At 41.0% G+C, this 12,363-nt stretch overlaps 2 long non-coding RNA genes across 3 annotated transcripts in view; one reads left to right on the top strand and one right to left on the bottom strand.

Moving 5' to 3' along the window:
* The window catches only part of LOC102155029, an 85,348-nt gene extending 78,728 nt beyond the window's left edge, over positions 1–6,620 (bottom strand). For both annotated transcript variants that reach the window (XR_005376811.1, XR_005376813.1), the window contains exon 1: positions 6,225–6,620. This is a non-coding gene — a long non-coding RNA (uncharacterized LOC102155029). The remainder of the gene's footprint in view (positions 1–6,224) is intronic.
* Positions 6,621–8,421: 1,801 nt separating this feature from the next.
* On the top strand, positions 8,422–11,987 carry LOC111091861. Its single transcript, XR_005376810.1, has 3 exons — positions 8,422–8,477; positions 10,108–10,786; positions 11,439–11,987. It is a non-coding gene; the product is annotated as an uncharacterized LOC111091861 (long non-coding RNA).
* Positions 11,988–12,363: the final 376 nt, after the last annotated feature.

Genomic DNA, 12,363 nt, shown 5'->3' with positions numbered 1-12,363 from the left:
GTCTCTACTTAAGGTAACCAAAATGAGGAAGACTCCAGGCTATAACACAATGAAATTATCATACCAAAGATTTTTTTTCTAGATATTTCCAGGGAACATTGAGAAATTGAGGTGGAGTTACACACTATGAAATAAATATTTCACTAAGATTTAGAAGATCTGAAATCAAGCCTAGCTTCAAATCTACCTTGAAAAATTGCTTACCATCTTGAGACCTTCATTTCTTCCTATACAAAAAGTGAATTGATTCTGCAGTACAGTGTACTCTATGACCTAATTATTGCTTTCTCCAAGGAATATATCTCAGACAGGTACCCAGCTTAAGACACACAAAGATATTCACCCCAGCATCATATATGCCCACCATTATAAAAGCAGAGACCTGGAAATAATTTGAAAGCTTATAAATGGGGAGTGGCTCAGTGGTTTGGCACCTGCCTTTATCCCAGGGCATGATCCTGGGGTCACAGGATCAAGTCCCACATCAGGCTCTCTGTATGGAGCCTGCTTCTCTCTCTGCCTGTGTCTCTGCCTCTCTCCCTCTGTGTCTGTCTCTCATGAATAAATAAAATCTTTTAAAAAAATAAGCTTATAAATGTGGGCATAGATCAATAATGTTTCCATATGAAAAGGACCCGTGTACCTACTTAGATGGGTCTCAAAGACAAAAGGTTGAGGGAAAAATGAAAAATACAGCTTGGAATTTATAGTACAGTATCATTTAGGTAAAGAAACACTCAAGATAGAGGAGACTGAGACAGTATTAGGAGATAAGAGTATTAGAAACAAATATAAAATATTGAATAAGATAAAAAGAGACTATGTATGAAGCAATGCCAATTGAAAGACATTAAATCTTGGTTTAGCAAAATAGAGACATAAGAGGATAGGCGAACAAGGTTTTATTTTTCCTGATTATCTCAAGTCAGAGCCAAAACCGTCAAGATTTTCAATGGCTTTAAAAATGGCCTCACATTTTGACCATATCATCTGCTATATTTGGTCAAAGGTTAAGCCCCGTGTGTTTAAATAATATAAGCTGCACAATATAAGTAGCAGATTGTCACAGATTTTGCTCAGTATTGACAATCAAGGCATTTTTTATTGTTAATGCAGTGTTAATTGGGACCACACTAACATTTAATTAATTTTAAGTACAATAGATCATTTGTCAACAAATGGGGGTAAAAATATTAATTGAAACATATGTGAATGGTTATTTGCCATGTGTAGGAAACATTCCACCATTAAAGTTAATCACAGTGTGATTAATTGATTTTAATTGATTCAAGATGGGTTCCTGTGGCATAACAGAAGTCTGTCAATAAAACTTACAATTAAGCCTCATTATGAAAAGTAAAGTTACTAAGATAAGCAGGGATGGGCCAGAGCAGCAGCAGACTGCTTTCTTTATGATTTGGAAGGAAAGAAAGGCCAGCATCACAGGGAGAACGACAAAAGCCCAGAGACTGGGCATCCTGGGAAAGTAGAAGAGATCCTCAGGGAATATACTTGAGCCCGGGAAATGGAAACTGATGAAAACTCTGGAGGTGAGAGGGCTGGTAAGGAGCTGGGTCCAGTGGTGGATGGGGAATGCCTGTGGGACAAGCAGCTCTATCAATCAAGTACAGAGATGAGAAAGGCTCTGAAACCAGTGGGGTCTACATGGAGATACATGGAGCCGGAGTGTTTCAGAGGCTACGAAGCATGCTGGAATGGGCAGGATCACAAGTCTTAGGAGTGAGCTTTCCCTACAAACAGATGTTAAGTTGAATCTTTTGCTGATTAACATGGATGGGGCTCGCAAAGCCCCCAGCGACCTGGGTCTCAGTCATGACTGCTGTTCTGAATGACAGATGCCCACACAGTACTCCAAAAAGTCTTCTTCAGGATGCCCAGCTTTGCATATGATTCTCATTGGCCTACAAGGCCAATCTACTCATTCACGTACTCTTTACTCAGGAAATTGAAGTGCTTGTCATTTGTTTTCACTACAAGCATGGCACATAAGGATTCCCATGATATTGTCCCATCAAACTTCTGTGACTTCCTCTCCCTCACCCTATGAGGGAAAGTTGGAACCTGCTAACAAGTGCTTTTTCCAGGTATTGGGTGTGAATATAAAAACTTTTTGTCTCAGTTCGAATTACTCCCAAAGTAAAGCTAGAGCATAATTAATATATTTGGTCATTGTCCCCAGTTCTTGGCAGATTTTCAAAAACTCTTGGATCTTTCTTAGTGACAGGAGTGTCTTTGGTATGCTAATGAGGTGACTCATGGCAGAAGTCCCTATATGACTTCAAGATGGGAGCTAGTCACCAGAAAGACTAGCCACATAATTAGAGAATTGGAATTATGAACCAGCCCAACCCCTGGGGAAGGGAACCAAGCTGGAGATTAAATTCAATCATGAGTTAATCAATAATAATTGTTAATCCATAATAATAATCATGCATATGTAATGAAACTCCAGTAATAACTCTGGATACCAAGGCTCAGTTAAGGCCTGGTTGAACACACTGATGTGCAGGATAAATGATGCACCCAGATTACACAAGAAGACATGGAAGCTCTGGTCCTCCTTTTAGAAGTTGCCCTATCCATCTCTTCCATATATGGCTGTTCCTGAGTTATATCCTTTATAGTAAAACTATAATCATAACTATAGTGCATTCCGTGAGTTCTATGGGATTTTCTAGTAAATTATCAAAACCGAGGGGGTCATGGAAGTCTCTGAATTTACAGCCAGTAGGTCAGAAGCAGGTGACCCTGAGGCTTGCAGGTGACATCTAAGGGGAGCAGTATGGTGAAGGACTTTGTCCTTAACTTGTGGGATCTATGTTAATACCAGGTAGTTGGAGTCTGAATTGAACCCAGTTGGTATCAGAGAATTGGTATCAAAACAGAGAAGGTTAAGACAAAAGTGTGGGTGCAGGCAATTTATTAGGAGGCAAGAAGAAAAAGTAAGGATTGAGACAGAGAAGAGAGAAAAGCTGATATAGAATGCAGTAATTTCTGGTTATCTCTGTGGCAACTAAGGGTCAGTACTGCTAGGGATGTGTGAAAGAACCACAGAGAACACATCTGCAAAGACGGGGAGGTCAAGGAACTCCTCCACTCATCCTCCTCCCCAATTGGTTAAAGGTTGCTCTGGGGAAGTGACTCACTAATTCCTCCACCACTCTGGTTGTAACTGAGGAGTGTCCTTGGCTTCAGAGAAATTCCTGAAGCAACAAAGCAGAGAGACACAGAGGTGTAAGCTTAATGCAAAGTGCCAGAAACATACAAGCATCAGAGGGGTTAGAGAGAGGAAGTGGTTTGGTGTATGACTAGTACCTGGTCCATTCATGAATCCTCTTTTTAAGATTTTTTTTTTTTTTTTTTTTTGTGGGTAGGAAAGAGAGAGCACAAGCAGGTGGAGCAGCAGGTAGAGGGAAAGAGAGAAGTAGACTCCATGCTGAGCAGGGAGCCCAACATGAAGCTCAATCCCACAACTCCAGCATCATGACCTGAGCCAAAGCAAATGTTTAACCAACTCAGCCACTATATTCATGAGCTTTTAGAGCAATTCTTTATATAGTATCTTAAGCTGCTTTTTGGAGTAAAATCATAAACAAATAATTTCTAAGGCAGAATTCAAGCTTTAGAATATTTTCCTTTCCCACCCAGGTCTACCCTACAGAGGAATCAGCCCAAGGGTTATTTGCAAAACTAGGCCCACACCATACAACATCCATCCCCTTGCAAGAACTGTTTGGATTAGGAATGATACCATTCCCTAAGAAGCTAATCCGTAGGCTAGCCACTAGACCATGGCAGCAATGAGGGACAGAGTTATGCTGTCAATGCTGGAGCTAGAGTAGAAACAAAAGGAGAATGATTGAGTCCTGATAATGAAGGAGCCTCCGTACTACAAGGATGTATCAAGATGGTCTGAGGCAAGAGCTGCCTTGGGTAGAGCAAGCATCTAATTCCCAAATTACATTCTAGTATTCACAGACCTCCATGCTATTGCCCTGCTTCTGCAAGAGGCCTTCAGGGCAACTCACAGACAACTTCACAACAGTCCCAGTACTAGAGGTAGCCGGAATGAGGGCTCTTTTCCTGGCCATGTAAGAACGCTTCACAACAGATTGCTTCCAATAGAAGGGTTCTTACATGGCATGAAACCAGCCATGGCCACCAGAACCTGCACCCTCTACCTTGAAGGTTGCTTTCCTCTATCCGTCATCACCATCACATCCTTGACCCATCAGGTGTCCCAAAAAACAGATCTCAGAGATATTCATTGAGCAAGGGTTTGGAAATAGAAAAACTGCAAGTAATAAAGACTCCATTTAAACATAGGTAAGTTAAGATGACTGGGGGCTTGCCAAGGAGAGAGATAGACTGAAAAGACAGACAGACATTTTGACCCAGTTCTGGAATATTTCTTATAGCACAACATCTAATGGGGGCAATGGAGTTAACATTCAAAATAAAACTCTCTTCCTATGACCTTCCAATCACCTTTCAACCTGCCCTTCTTGACTAGAGCAATAGTACTTACTCATAAAAGAGTCAATATTAACGTCATACAAGATAATTTAATCATAAATCCTGTTTTCACTTCTGTCTGAATGTTGGCTTTCAGTCTTGCCCCATATAATGGGGCATCTGGCCAAATTCACATCCTTCAAACCTTGGAACCAATCACCACAGCCAGGAACATACAACATTATGGTTGCCTGAAGCTGAGTGATTTGCCCAACCCTTTCTTTGACCAGGAACATGGGATACCAAAGGAAGAAGAGAAAGTAACCACATCTATCTCTACCAATTTCCCCACATATTCATTCTATAAGTATATTCAGTACCTTCTATGGACCAGGCATGGTACTAGGCTCCAAGCTTGCAATGATGAACAAATTCAATATAGTCCCCACCCACACTGAACTTACAGTTGAGAGAGTCTAGCTGACTTTGGAAACAAGCTAGCTAACATTTCTGAACATCACTTCTCCCTGTAAAATGACAATAATGATATTTATCTTTCATTGTTGTTGCAGGGAAAATTAGATGCAGCTTCTAGTATTCAGCATTAGTTCAAGCTGTGGTGCTGTGGTCAGGGGTGGCAGCTGCAACATCCTCATTACCTCAAATTCTATAGTGAGATTTGGGGTATTGTTCCTGGCTACACAGCTTCCAAACTGTTCTTTAGCCTCGCTGGAGATTCTGTGCATAAGCTAATATCTTTTAATAAATTACCTTTCTGCTCAAGCCAGTTTTGATTGTTTGCTATTAAAAGTCTTAACTGATAAAGTCCTTAATAAATGGTAACTATAGTTACTAATCTCTCAGCCTCTTGTCCCTTTATTAAGAAAAGTACAGCTGAGAGCCATGAACAGTGGGACCAAAAAAAAAAAAAAAAAGCAGCCCGAAGAATTAAATATGACCCACGCTCTAGATACAGTAGAAGTTGAAGGCAGCCCCAAGTCTGATGGGCAGGCAGAGTGAAAAGTCCTTGTCATTTTCCAGGGTCTGGAGGAAGTAGGGAGGCAGTTCTGCCCTCCACACGCAGAGGTAAAACAGTGACTACTCCAAAAGTGCATTAGATGCTGCTGCTTCAACTCCAGATCGAATTTCAGACACTTTAATATGTTACGGCCTTTCAATTGAGTTCTGTATCTTCAGTGGAACAGGAAAGTAGAGAATCTTAGATTTTCCTTGTCGTTCAGGAGACATTAAAGAGAACCATATCCAATCCTTGACCTTCACAGGAAAAGCACAGGACATGATTGGCTCACAGCCTTGATCCTGATGGGGCACAGATGGTTTCCAAATGAGGAAAAGTCCCGTAATTTTGCCAAACTGACCCTGACATGCAGCTGTCAGATAGCCCTTAAGGAACAGCCAGGTCACTAATTAGACATTGGGGCAGGTCACTCTCTGAGCACCTGCCTGAGGGGAGATGCCTATCTTCCTGGAAACACATCTGGCCAGCAGTCTAAGGACTTTAGAATTTATCTGGTCTTGTTTCTCTCACTCCACCCTCAACCAACCTCAGAGTCATATCATCCCACTGGGTCATTGTATCTAACAGAGTGAGAGTATTAAATACAGTATCTATAAAATACTAAGACAATGTAAAATGGTTAGTCGTAATCTTATATTTAAAGATTAATTTTTTTAATTTTTTAAAAAGATCACTAAGTACAACTAATTGTATCTTTGCCCTCACTTACCAGAAAGCAGGCTGAGGGTCCAGGTGGCATGTGCAGCAGTCTTTACTGACTTGACCCTCATGGCTTTGCCTCACCTCTCCCTCCCTATCTTCAGAGAGGTGGGGAGAAGACCAGGAGCAATGACTGCGTCTACCACAGCTCCCACCACCAGGCAGAGTTTACAGAGAGATGCAGGGACCTCTTGCCCCAGCCCCAGAGAATGTTGCTCATTTATGATCCTCCTCTGGGCTCCTAGGGGCTGGTCTAGTGACCCAGGGAGAGACTCTTCCTCAGCACACGGAGCTGTGACCATTCCCAGAATGCTCACACTAGTGCCACATCTGGTATGGCAAGGAGTGAGACTCAGGGAAGGTTGGGGTGAGATCATAGAGACTCTCCTAAGCACGCATGAGTTTAGAGCTCCATTGGTTGTTACTATGGAGCCATGGAAGGTTTTTAAACAAAGAAATAGAACGTTAAGACCAAGTTTAAATTCTGACTTAAATTGGAGTGAGTATAACCAAGATTAACACTCCCCTTAGTTTGACTAAACTTTAGACAGACTTCTGACTATCGGCCCTGATCTCCCTTTCCTTAGAGCATTTATTTTTAGAACATTTGTGACTGGAAATTCTTTCTCTGCTCCTTTGAGAGCTAACTCTTCTCCCAGCCAATTACAACCAGGGATATTGTTCTTCTGAAGGACCTGGAAGTCATCTCTTTGAAATGCAATCCTCAAGAGAAGATTAAAGTCATCTCCCAGTCTCTGCTGGCAGGATAGAAGCCTAACTCTGATAAACACCAATTAGCAAATACAGACAGCCTAATCACATTGACCAAACTGCCACCTAATGTCCTCCAGTATTTTTCTACCCGGTACTTAAAAACTTCCATCTTTCGTATCTGTGAAATTGAATTTAATCTTTCTCCCCTATGGCAATAATTTTGATCTTTATTACAGTAGTCCTGAATGAAATCTTCCTGACCTGTTTAACTTCATCAAGTGTGATTCTTTCTTTTCCCTGACAAAGGTGGGCAAAGAAGCCATTTAGAAGCTGTTATAATTTTCCAAGAGAACAGAAAAAAGCAAAGACAGTAGAGCTAGAAAGCATGGTTTGGATGTTGGAGAAGAGAGTAAAAGCAAATTTAAAAGTTAAAGCAAATCTCCACTATCCTTAGCTTCTAGGCTCTAATACTGCCATCTCACTCCTGGCATAAAGGACAGTAAAGAAACTGAGCTGGGTTGGAAAGACAACATGGAGAACTCATTTTTTACTCTGCTGGTTGAAATTTCTGTTAGACAGATGTTGAACACACAGTGTTGGAAATGAGGCAGGGTTAAGGGTACAATATTATATTTATTTCTGTTCTTCAAGATAAAATATATATTTTTAATCATTATGAAGGTAATACACATAGTAGAAAGTTGGAACACAGATAATTAAAAAGCAAAAAACAAACAAAATACCCAGATGTTCAATGAAATAGCAGCCACTGTTCCATTTAGAGTAGTCTGTCCCTGAGGGGTTCATGGGCTGGAAGGAAAGAAGTAAGAAAATGGATTGTTTGTAGCTAAAATGACGATTGCTATGAGAGGGTTTTAGGCAGTTACTGTAGGAGGCCGAGGGGTAGGCAATGACCCTGGGAGGTAGAGGATGGGGAAACAGTCACCAGAAATGTCACATTTGAGCTATAGTTTAAAGTATGAGTTTGACAGTTGTAAAGTAGGAAGTTTAATGAAGAGAATGGGAAGGTAAGCCACTGGCTGGGAGAAGACACTTTCTCTAGAACATCCATCTAAGAATTCATATCCATGATTATAAAGAACTCCTACAAAGCAATAAGGAAAAGCAAATAATCTGATTCTGTAAATGGATGAAATACTTAACAGGTACTTCACCAAAAAGGTACTTAAATGGCCAGCAAAGACATTAAAAGGTGCTCAATTGTACTAGCTATTGAAGAAATGCAAATTAAGTCCACAATCCTCCATCAACACACACCCACCAGAATGACTAAAATTAAAAGTCTCAAATGGGGCTGCAGAGCAAACAGAACTCTTAAACTTTTCTAGTGGGACTATAAATTGGTAAAGCAACTGTAGAAAACCATTTATTTTTTAAATTTTTTTCAAAGATTTCATTTATTTATTCATGACAGGCAGAGAGAGAGAGAGAGAGGCAGAGACACAGGCAGAGGGAGAAGCAGGCCCCATGCAGGGAGCCCAACGTGGGACTCCATCCCAGGTCTCCAGGATCACACCCCAGGCTGCAGGTAGCACTAAACCGCTGAGCCATTAGGGCTGCCCTAGAAAACCATTTAGTAGTATCTACTAAAACTGTTAAATGCCAATCTGTGGCAGCAGTTCTAGTCATACAAATCCAAAGGAGAATGTGTGTTTACAGAAAAACATGAAAAAAAAAAAAAAAAACATGAAAAAAATGTTAACAGCAACAAAATTCCTAATAGTCCCAAATTGGAAAAACCTAATGTCCATCAAGAGTAGAATGAATAAAAGTGTGATACATTAATTATACAGAGAGGGCAAGAGAGAGAAAACAATAAAAACAGGAATTGACTACAAGGACATGTCACAATATAAATAAATTTCACAAACATCATATGAGAAAAATAGACAGCCATAAATAGTATGTATTGAATTATTGTGACATGGGAAACAGATGCCGAAGAAAAATTATTAAATTCCCTTACTACCTACAGCCCAGTGACAAGTCCTTGAAACAGGCAGAGTGACCTTTCTCTAAGGACTCAGCTGCCTCTATGTTAATACTTTCCTAAGGAAAACAGGTAATCTTAGCCCAACACCCAGGATCCTGTAAGTCTACTTCAACATATAAAAATTCATTTGGAAACTTCCTTTATCTCTACCCTCCCCAGGATACACGTTGGTGATCATCCCCCAAGCATATGACCCACTGATAGACATCTGAAGGGTCTCATGACTCAGGTTTTGTTATACAGTAATAAGTGACTTTCCTAACAATAGCTAGCCCCCTCAAGGTCCTGGAAACCTTGTTTCCAACATCCCCTAGAGACTTTGTTATCCCTAACCCCCTCCCAACTGGAAAGTATATAATAGGCCCCTCCTCATGATCTCAGTACAGCTCTTTCTGCCCATGGGTCCAGTCCTCGTGCTTTAATAAAATCACCTTTTTGCACCAAAGACGTCAAGAATTCTTTCTTGGCTGTTGGCTTCAAACCCTTACGTTTTTCCTACATCAGATTCCCTTTACATAAAGTTAAAAACCAGTCACAGTTAATGTATGATGTTATAAATCAGAATGTCAGATATTCTGGGGGGCAGGGGATTACTGAAAGGGGGCTCTAGGGATTTTGAAGGGGGCTGCCCTTGTTCTGTTTCTTGATCTGGGTGCTGGTCACTACATGGGTTCATTCTGTGAAGATCCATCAAGCTGAAAATATATAATTTGTATGTTTTCCTGTATGCAGATTACACCTCAGTAACATTTACATTAAGCAAAAGAGAAGCAAGGGGGGTTCATTTTGCCTGAAATGAAAGTTGCATGGAGAGAAGTTGGCTCCACAAACCCTGTATTTCATAATCACCTATACAGTCTGCTTTTAAAAGCCAAAGACTAGAAAGAAAGGTGAATGGAGGAGCAGAAGTCTGAATTCCTCAAAAAGGAACAAAGACAAGTCAGTGAGAAAGAATACAAAAGGAAAATGATGTAAGAAATTAAAACAAAGGGGAAAAAATACTTAGAAAGGCTGCAGACTAGAAATGGACTGAGAGAAGCAGGACAGTGACTTGACAATCATAGCATTTTTGTTTTCTAAATTTCATGTGAGAAAGAGTGTAATCAAGAATATTTAGAATGCTTAGCCCTACAAAGATCTTAATTGTTCTCTCTGCTTGTTTCAGGTGGAGCTGGTACTACATTCTGAGGCAAATGGAGTTTTTCCTGAGATTCTTCAATCAGGAAAGGAGAGAGGTCAAATAAGAGTCTAAAATTCTCAGAACCGAAGGAAATCCTCCCACTGTTCTCCGCCATTCCCTCCTCTCCCACTGACCCCTTACCTCATTACTGCCTCAGTCTGCTAAATATCCACCTTGCCATGCCCACCTGGCTGCCTCTTTCCCTCCACCTCCCTCCTTGCTGCTTAACCATCAGTTTTTCAACTGTCTCCCTGTCCCACAAATGCCTTCACAGGAAAGGCCAGAGGCCCTGGGCTCAGTGGCTGGGGTCTCCACCCTGTGAGCTCTGACGGAATTTTAGTGCAATCCAGCATCGTTCATCATTGTCAGGTCTCTGTTGCACTGAGAGATCGCCACAGCAAGTGCAAATCCACTGTTCAGACATCAGATAGGCAAGTTGTCTTCATTTCAGATTCCCAGAAAGGTGACAGTTCTTCTCCCAAGTTAAAACACTTCAGGTCAGAAGCCAGGACACATGAGAAATCCTCGTCTTTTTCCAGGCCCATGTTGGCTTTGGAGTAGCTGGAACCAGGCCCTGAGGTTGTGGCAAGGAATGCAGCTTTCTCTTACTTGGGCAAAAACTATGCAGAATCTCCTATAAAGGAATAAGCTTCTCTTCGGAAATGTGGGTATTTCTGCCCCTCTTTGGCCCCATAGGTTGTAGAGACTCACTGTTAGCTCAAAACAACCCACCTTATGGATCATGAAATCAAAAGAAGTGAACTCCAGCTCAGCGACTTTCAAAGTGTAGTCTCCGGACTAAGATCAAAAGCTTAGACATGACCTTGGAGTTTATTAGAAATGCAAATTTCTGGTCCTCACCCCTAGATTTACAGAATCAGAAACTAGGGATGGGGTCAGGCAATCTCTGTTTTAATGAGCCCCAGATGGTTCTGTGCAAGCTTAAGTCAGAGGAACACTTATCAAAGAGTAGACTTGGATGTTACTTCCCACTCCTCTGAGCTGGATCTTCAGAATTTCTTCTGAGTAATGGGGGCTGAGGAATCCTAGATTAGATCTCTGGAGGAGGCTCTCTTTCAGCTTTAATATCTGTGATTCTAGAGCTTCAAAGTACTCTAATGCTTCTCCTAGGGTACAGCTAGCAAGAGTTCATTTGTTATTCAAGCCAGGTGCTGATTATACAGCCCCAGGGATTTATTTGAGTCATTGCCAGAGCAGTTGAGAGACAAGAAGGGATAACAAAACATTAAGATATCGTAATGTCCTACAGAAACAGGTGAACCCTTCTGAGCCTCCACACTTGTCCCCTAATACAGATGCGGGACATGCTATATAGCACCAGCCATGGGACATGGAAAGAGGAGAAAGAGATTCCCTGTTTTGCAGAGGGATACCTCAGAACGAGTCACAGAAAAAGCAGGCTTCTGGGATTTCTCTGCCTCTGTTGTTCTAACCACCATCTACTCTCATGTCCCCTAGACCTGTACCCCTAAAGCCAGCCTATTTAAAATAAATCGCCCACAGTCTGTTCAAAAGAGATTTGTTCTCCTGAATTTGTCCCAGACTGAAAACTGCACACGTCCAAGGTTTAAGAGCTTATGTTAGGAGAAATTGAACATTATCTCAGGATAATGTTTTCCTACTGCTACTTAAATTTCCAGAGGCATTTACAAAAATTAAACTTCAATGGGAAGCCAAGTCCTTTATTTATGAAGCCAGCAATAGACATTGATCCTGTGATAATGTTATTATTTTTCTTATTGCTCTTGTCCATGTGCATTTCATCATCATTGGGTTGGATGAGTATAGGGTGGCATGGGGATAGAATGTTTATTGACTTGCAGTTTCTTGGTGCTTTAAAAAAGCCTGTGGTTCTGTCTCAAGGCCTTTAGAAAGCTAGTTATGCACAAACACATATAAGCATATTAAAGCTCTTAGTTAATTGGCGTTTCTAATACTTGCTTCTTGGATTTTTTTTAAATGTCCCACTTGGATATTTTTTTATATGGCCAGCATTTTATTAACACTTATAGAAATTAGTCACACATCTTGAAGTTAGATTAAATGACACCCAAGCCATTTAGCCACACAGGTGAGGCCAATGGACTCCTTAGTCTTCTCTATATACTAGGCAAATGGGGCCAATCACTTCATTTATAAGAATAGACTTGGCCAAGAACTTTAGAGGATGCTGACTCAGTCTGGACCCAGGCGCAGAGGAGTTGGGCCAGACCAGGGGAA

This window comes from Canis lupus, chromosome 23, assembly GCF_011100685.1.
Source record: "Canis lupus familiaris isolate Mischka breed German Shepherd chromosome 23, alternate assembly UU_Cfam_GSD_1.0, whole genome shotgun sequence".
Classification (NCBI taxonomy): Eukaryota; Metazoa; Chordata; class Mammalia; order Carnivora; family Canidae; genus Canis; species Canis lupus.
Note: the sequence above shows the minus strand (reverse complement) of the source record. Positions and strands in the feature narration are given on the sequence as shown.